The following is an 8792-nucleotide window of genomic DNA, read 5'->3' as shown; positions in this document are numbered from 1 at the left end:
ATTGCTTTATGAAGCTGTACACAGAAGAGTAATTAAGTAACAATTCAGGCCAATGGCCTCTCCTAGGAATTAATGGTAGGGAGAGTTCATTAACCCCAGCTGGTTATAGCTTCTCCAGGAAATGCCCTGGACCAAGGTTATCGTAGCGATTAATGTATTGGATAGAGACTTTAACTGGGATAAAAATAAAGCTCTATCTATCTCCTTCCTGGGGAGCTTTTCTCCTTGAGGGGCTACCAAAGGCAAGCCCGTAGGAGCAGCAGAACCCCAAGCTTGGGGCCTTGTATGGGATGAAGACAACAGATTGCCATTAGTGAGAACTGCTAAATCAAGGTAAAAACAGGGCCTTGGGGGCAAATTAATTTGGTCCTTGATATAAGCCTTCCTGCTATTTGGGAGGTGGCTTTTGATTAACACCCAGTACAGCTTTGGGACGGCTGTTTCCACCTTGTTAACTTTTCCATGCCATACCCTACCTTGCACAAAAGAGTCATGGAGGGATGCAGATTTTGCTGCATTGCTGCCAGGGATGCAGTGGCCTTTATGTGGAAGTCTGCTGTGCAAACAGCCTCTTTTCACAGGCTGGACATTTGGGCTCTTTTTGCTGGGGCTTCCCCCTTCTGCACAAGGGCCCTGGTCAGGTACATGGGTCCCTGATAGGCTGCCTGGGCCCTGATCCTTTCTGCTGCCTCATGGGGATGGAGACCTATTTCTTCTGCTCACTTCACTTGTCCTCACTTTACTTGGGCAAAATCAACTCAGGTATTTTTATAAATGAGCCTGGTTTTGAGGTTCATAGCCAGGCAAGGCTCTAGAACCTCATTTTAGATCAGTTTTCAAATACAGAATCAAGTACACTATTTTCCTTATGTCCTTACTTGTTTTTAGTGACTATTTCTGTACAGTGTTTAGGCTCATAAAATCTTTGAATTTTCTTTCAGAAGTCTTCTCAGAATAGCTTTCTCAAAAGCAGAAACTTGAACTAAACTGAAATGTGAAGCAAAAAAAAAAAAAAAAAAAAGAGAGAGAGAGAAAGAGACAATGTACCAGTAATTAATGTCATTATTTAATATCCAGTAAACTATGGTAGTTTAAATTGACAAAAAGTTACATATTTTCTTTTAAAACTGAATCTTTCTAAATTTATTGCATCATTGCTATTAAACAGCAGTAAGGAACTAAAAATGAAAGTTCATCAAGGATCTCACTTCAGGGGCGCCTGAGTGGCTCAGTCATTAAGCGTCTGCCTTTGGCTCAGGTCATGATCCCAGGGTCCTGGGATCAAGCCCTACATCGGGCTCCCTGCTCGGCGGGAAGCCTGCTTCTCCCTCTCCCACTCCCCCTGCTTGTGTTCCCTCTCTCGCTGTGTCTCTCTCTCTGTCAGATAAATAAATAAAATCTTTAAAAAAAAGATCTCACTTCAGCAAAAACCCTGTATTTTTTCCAAGTTTTTTTTTTTTTTTTTTTTTGGCCTGTTAACAAACAGGCATCTTTTATAGTTATCATAGAATAGATATACTGTGGTATTTTGCCTTTTCACTTAATATTTTTTATGAACTTCTGCCAGGTTGCTACATACTTTCTATAATTATAATTTTTTTTATTTTTTTAAAAAGATTTTATTTATTTGAGAAAGAGAATGAGAGAGAGAGCGCACATGAGAGGGAGGAGGGTCAGAGGGAAAAGCAGACTCCCTGCTGAGCAGGGAGCCCGACGCGGGACTCGATCCTGGGACTCCTGGATCATGCGCTGAGCCAAAGGCAGTCGCTTAACCAACTGAGCCACCCAGGCGCCCCTATAATTATAATTTTAGTCGCTTCACAAAATTCTGCTCAGTTGGTAATATTCATAATCTGCTTCATCATATGCTTCTCACCGCACTATGTATCTTTTTGCATACCTATCTTCTCTTGAAGGTCAGATGGTACCTATATTAACTTTTTAGAGCTGCCATAACAAAGTACTACCACAGACTGGGTGGCTTAAACAACGGAAATTTATTTTCTCACCATTCTGGAGGCTCTGAGTCCTGAACAGAGTGTTGGCAGGGGTGTTTCTCCTGAGGCCTCCTTCCTTGGCTTAGATGGTTGTGTTTTCTGTGTGTCCTCACATAGTCATCACTCTGTGTGTGTCTGTGTCCTCATCTCCTCTTCTTATAAGGACCCCAGTCATATAGGATTAGGGCTTACCCTAATGACCTCATTTAAAGTTAATTACCACTTTAAAGACCCTATCTCCAAATAAAGTCACATTCTGAGATATTAGGTATTTAGACTTCAACATATGACTATTGGAAGAGGGGGCACAAGTCATTCTACTCAACAAATGTTTAACTGTGACCAAATTTATGAACATTCAGGTTGTTCTCCCTTCCCCTAAATAACAGCACTTGAAAGAAATATATATATATATATATATATATATATGTATAGTCATTATTTTTCAGGTATAACCAGAATATCAAAGTATACACTTATATTTTTACCAGTTTTGAATGTCTGTTCATTAGTGTATCAGTCAACTGCTTTTTATTTTACAGATGAAGAAAATAAAGGCAGGAGAGATTAAATGTCTTGTTGGGATTAGAAACAGATTTTAAAAATCTGCCAAACCTGAGACCACATCTCTCAACATTTTCTGGTTCATTCTTCTGTAGGCGTAGGAAAAGTATAATAGGAAGAGGGCATTTCCTCGATTGTAACACAGGGCTGGTATTAGGGACCAGCAGGTATTCAGGGTATCTCACCTGTAAGTGACATAATTTTTGTTTTCAGTGAGGTCATTTCAGAAGTAACCATGCTTAATCTCTGCTTTAATAACTCTTTGCTTTATTTTAAATTTGCTTCTGTAGCTTTAATTTAAAAAGTTTGCAGTTAGGAAGTGATCATCAAATGGAGGGTTCCTAAAAGGGATAACTAGGGCCTCTGCAAGCTAACATTTTGTAAAAATGTTACACTGAAATCTAGTGTAATTTTATACTCCCTTCTCAGTTCTTCTGTGTTCTTTCTCCTGTGTACTGGGAATACCTTGAACTTGCCAGTTGGTCCCCTTTGATCATTACAGAGAAGTCTTTCATACATTGAGGTGTTAGGATGCCTTTAACTTAACAGAAGTAATATTATGCTGGAATATTTATACTATGAATGACTTATGTTTAGCTTAGCTTTGGCTATATAATTCATCATTCATTTATTTAGCAGACATTTTTCTGAGTACCTAGGTAGATAACAGGATGTCCCAAAGATGACTCGAGTACTCAGTTTCATGAGGCACTACAATGTGATAAATGTTGTGGTGGAGGCAGCTAAAAATTGCGTTGGGATTCAAGTGGGGAGCATCTCACTTTATGAGTGAGGGAAGCTTCAAAGGGGAGGTGCCTTTTGGATTGAGTCCAAAAGGAAGGTTGTAACTTTATAGAGAATAGGAAAAGATCCTCTAAGAGGAGTGAACAACAGGTTCAAAGGCACAGTGAATGGTGAAAATTCGCTGTAGTTTTTGTCTAAAGTAGCACATCCCAATGTGTGGTACATGAACAATTCATTTTGTAACTGATAGTTTTAGGTGGGTGGGACATGGAGGTAACATTTTTTATTTTAAAAATTAATTTTAAATAGTGATAAATAGTAAAGCTACAAGTAGTACGTTAAAACTTGATTTAGAACCATTGCTTTGAATGAGAATAAATTTATTGGAGTAAAAACGGTACTTCGTTTAAAGAAAAGTATTAGGTAGACAGTTGTTCCGGGGGAAGATGAATTGGGGATTAGTGCTCTAAGAGCGTATGTGGCCTGGTGGGAAAGGGACGGTGAGGTCAGCTGAGGAGCCCTGCATACTTGTGCTCAGGATGCCAGGTTTCATCTTGAGGTACCCCAGGGGGTATTAGAGACTTCAGGGAGAAGAGTGACATGGTCACTGTATTTGAAAAAGGTAATTCTGGAGCAGTGAAGGGGATGGATGGGAGGAAGAAGCCCCCAGTGCTGTCCATACTGTGCATTATGATCAGACATCTCAGGGGAGATATTTTACTTTATGTTTCCATTTGGAATGGAAGCTCAGGTTTTTATCATGCATTTTTTTCCCCACTGCAAATTGTATATTGGAGTTCTTTTCCCTTTATATTACTTTCTTTTGGGTTTATAAAGGCAATATTAAATCTTCTTGGTGAACGATGTCTTGTCACATCTGTAACGAGAGGGTTTTTGTCCCTAACTCCTCCACTTTAACTTATGTAGCCATTGCTTTGAATATCTACAATCTATAGATGGTTTGGCCTCTCCTTGTTCTTTCAAATTGTTTTCACGGGGGCTAATTCTTCCCGTAAATGGAAATATGGCAATCCCATGACATTTTCTGGTTGCTTTCAGTCACATAATGATGTTCCAGTTCAGTAATCAAAGGATCCAATACCAAGTCATAATAAAAACTCTGCCCTTGGTGTGGAGTGGAGGTTTCTTTCCTCTGGCAGCTGAGGCCTACTGTGGGTAGAAAGATTGTACTGGGAATGGGCTTGTTGACTTATCTCTTTCCATAGGGAGCACATATACCTCTCCTTTCCACGAGGCTGGCTATAAGTCAGACCAGGTAAAAGAGGAAAGGGGACTTTAAAGTCCTTACTTGACTGATTTTGTTGTGCTGGATCATAGGACCCACAGGAGTTTAGACCTGATGCTTTCTCTCGTAGATGCTCTTTAGTTGTTGGAGGTAGCCTAACCACTCTCATGACATAACTGGAAACTAACTCTGATGGGGACAATTGCGTGCATGTCTAATCCATTCATTTGTTTGCATCTCCCTCGGCCACTAAGACTTTTGTCATCTTGCCAGCTTCTCTTTGCTGGTCACTTGCCCTCCTGGGTGGTCAGGACTGGCTATATAATTTGTAGAACATAGTGAACTGAGTTCACTCTGTATAGAACTCTGAGAATGCAGGGTGCTCTCTCAAAAATTATTAAGAATTTTTAAGTCAGTGACAGCAGAACACGTCCACAAAGATGGCCTTGCAAGTGGCTCTCATGAATGAGACCTGAGGCAATCCTGTGCAGGCAGACACACGTCACGTATTCTTTGTCTAAACAGGTTCTGGAACACAGGCCAGCTCCCACTTGTTTACTGTACTGTCAAAGCAGTTGACTAACCTGTATCATGCCCTTAGATTTTCTAGATGACAGTCTGACAGTGGTCTCTAGTATTCCCTGTGCATTCGAGGACCCGTAGGAAGATCTCCTAATGGGCTTCCAAAAACCCCTTTCTTGTATTAATTTCCTATTGTTGATAAAATAAATCCCCACAAACATCGTGGCTTAACACAATACAAATGTATTGTGCAGTCCTGGAGGTCAGAAGTCTGACATGGTGCTCAATGGGTAAAATCAAGGTGTTGGCAAGGCTACTTTCCTCTGGAGGCTCTAGGAAAGAATCTCTTTTCTTGCCTTTTCCTGCTTCCAAAGGTCACCTGCATTCCTAGGCTCATGGCCCCTTCTTTCTTCCTAAAAGCCAGAGGTGTAGAATCTTGAAATCTCTCTGATTCTCTGACCTTTGCTTCTGTGGTCACATTGTCTGCTCTCACTCTGACCTTCCTGCCTCCCTCTTACAAGGTCCCTGATGATAACTTCTGGTCCATCCCAAATAACTCAGGATAATATCCCCATTTCAAGATCCTTAAACATGGGGCGCCTGGGTGGCTCAGTCGTTGAATGTCTGCCTTTGGCTCAGGTCCTGATCCCAGGGTCCTGGGATCGAGCCTCACATTGGGCTCCCTGCTCTGCGGGAAGCCTGCTTCTCCCTCTCCCACTCCCCCTGCTTGTGTTCCCTCTCTCGCTGTCTCTCTCTCTCTCAAATAAATAAATAAATAAAATCTTATTAAAAAAAAAAGATCCTTAAACACATCTGCAAAGACCAGTTGTCATGTGAAGTAACATACCCACCGAGGTTGGGGACATGGACGTGTTTGGGGCAGGGGTCATCATTCAGCCTATCTCACTTATCTTGAGCAAAGGGAGAAGCAGCCCTCCCATCCTTCCCTTTGAATTCACATCTCACTAGGATAGGGAGGGTCTATACCCCATTGTGTGTATAGGCACAGCACAGCACTCTGAAGAAGTCTTTCCTCCAATCTTAGCTCTACACTAATTCTAAAAAAAGTTGGTGAGGAGTTTAAGAATCATCTAAGAAGTTCTCCAAATAAACTATTTATACTCAAGTCCTTATCTCAGGGTCTGTTTCAAATTCATCCCTTGTCTTATGCTTTCCTGATTTTACTGTTAAAATATTTCAGTACCCATTAGTATATCAACTTTGGTCCTTACAGAAAGTGTTATGATAGCATTTAAATAGGAAAACAATAATAGATCATTACATTTTTTTGAGTTAAGTGATGCATTTCCCTCTGATGAAAAGTTAATTTAGAAAGTTCTGGGAAGTGATTATTTTCTTCTATGCCCTGCTTTGAGTCCTGATACCTTGCAGTTTCCACACTTACATGATTTAGAGTAAAATCTTCAAATGTTATTTCAAAGGCAAGGTTTTTTATTTTTTTTTTCCTTCCTTTTCAAAATGGGATATTCGAGTAGATAGCTATGTGTAACCTGTTTGACTTTTTCCTCCACAGCCTGACAGCTCCAAGATTCAGTTCTGTGCCAGGCTGCAGGACAACTTCCCTCACTGATCGTAGGAATCTAACTCATGTAGAATCTAGCCAGCCCTGCCTGTTTTCTCTGACTCTGTACTCCCAGCCTAGTACTTGAGCTAGTACATCATTCCCATGACCAGTGTCCTATTTTATTCCTCAGTTTCAGGGTCTGGAATTCTGTCACAAGCCTCCCTGGGAACACAGTACTGATTTATCCTGCAATTAGACTGTTTTTGCTAGAACCTGATACATGGATCTCTGACCCTAAATTCTTCCTCAAAGCTGGGCCCATCAGTGCTTCCACAATTTTCCAAGGTTCTGCCTGCCCAAATCCCCATGTCTCTATGGTCTGCCTGCTTACTGGAATATGCCCCTGTTACCATTGGTTGGGTTTCCTTGGTTCTAATCACCTGCCTTGTCCCCCTCCTTTGTCTCTGTACCAGCTCTCTAGATCTCAAATGCTTTTTGTACAACCATCCTCTGCTTTGCTGCCAAATCAGAATCTTAATAGCTGTCCCTTCCAGGAGTTGTGTTTTACTCCTGCTTCAGCAGCTTCTCTTCATGTGGAATATTCTGCTGTGGATGGAATGCTTATTGTAATAATATTAATGTATAAATTGGGGTATTTTTTATGAAAGTGAAAAGTGAGATTTTATAATTAGGTTATATTTTGAAAATTCTATGCATGAGGTATAGTTTGGTGACACTTAAACACATAAAGCATTTTTTGGAGCTGTTTCACAGATAACAGAGTGTTCTCAAAGACCGAGTTATGCTGTAATTCAGGAGAGAGGGTGCTCAATTTTAAATTTGATCTCTTTCTTCCAATACTCATTGATTTTTGTTTGGGTCCTTGTAATTTTAATAGACCTCTTTCCTGTAAAAATGTAAATAAAGATAAAGGTGAATGTTTTCTTAAGCTGATTTTAGTTTTGAACAAAACATCTCTGAGAGGTCAAATTCAAGATAATTTCAGAATTCTAAACAGGTTTTATAACCTCTATTGGCAAGAGATCTGTATTTGTAGAATCCATAAAGCTTTTAAGGTATAGTTGATATTGAAACAATAATGACCCTGGAACAGGATATTTCCTGGAGATTAATGACCAGCTGGGAGGGGTTGATGGCCTGAGGTGTAGTTGAGGGCCATTAACCTCAGACAGTCATTAAAGCCCAGGAAATGTCCTATGTCTAGGTCGTTATTGTTATTATAAATTGAAAATGGAAAAAAGAAACAGGCATACAAATGATCTGAAGGGCGCCTCCATTTCCAATGGTTTGAACAGGGAGCGTTCTGGGAGAATTTATTCCCCCGTCCATTAGCCAACAAATCTGTCTGAATCCTGTGTCACATTGCCCTTCAAGTGATAGGTCTTTGTGCTGGAAATCCCTGAATTCCCCAGACAGAACAGTTCCCTTGTTGTAGCTACCTTTGCTCAGAGTGACTGGATTAAACAAATAGTAATGGTAAATAGCTTCGCTACTGCTCTTTTTTTTTTTAGTTTTAATTTTTTTAAATTTAGTTTTATTATGTCATGTTAATCACCATACATTACATCATTAGTTTTTGATGTAGTGTTCCATGATTCACTCTTTGCATATAACACCCAGTGCTCCATTCAGTACGTGCCTTCTTTAATACCCATCACCAGGCTAACCCATCCCTCCCCCCTCCACCTCTAGAACCCTCAGTTTGTTTCTCAGAGTCCATAGTCTCTCATGGTTCGTCTCCCCCTCCGATTTCCCCCCCTTCATTTTTCCCTTCCTGCTATCTTCTTCTTCTTCTTCTTTTTTTTTTTTACATATAATGTACTATTTGTTTCAGAGGTACAGATCTGTGATTCAACAGTCTTGCACAATTCACAGCGCTCACCATAGCACATACCCTCCCCAATGTCTATCACTCAGCCACCCCATCCCTCCCACCCCCCACCACTCCAGCAACCCTCAGTTTGTTTCCTGAGATTAAGAATTCCTCATATCAGTGAGGTCATATGATACATGTCTTTCTCTGATTGACTTATTCGCTCAGCATAATACCCTCCAGTTCCAGCCACGTTGTTGCAAATGGCAAGATTTCATTCCTTTTGATGGCTGCATAATATTCCATTGTATAAATGTACCACATCTTCTTTATCCATTCATCTGTCAATGGACATCTTGG

This window comes from Eumetopias jubatus, unplaced genomic scaffold, assembly GCF_037043125.1.
Source record: "Eumetopias jubatus isolate StellerSeaLion01/CBP00866 unplaced genomic scaffold, mEumJub1_p1.0 scaffold_7, whole genome shotgun sequence".
In the NCBI taxonomy this organism is placed as follows: domain Eukaryota; kingdom Metazoa; phylum Chordata; class Mammalia; order Carnivora; family Otariidae; genus Eumetopias; species Eumetopias jubatus.
This window is presented reverse-complemented; position numbering follows the sequence as displayed.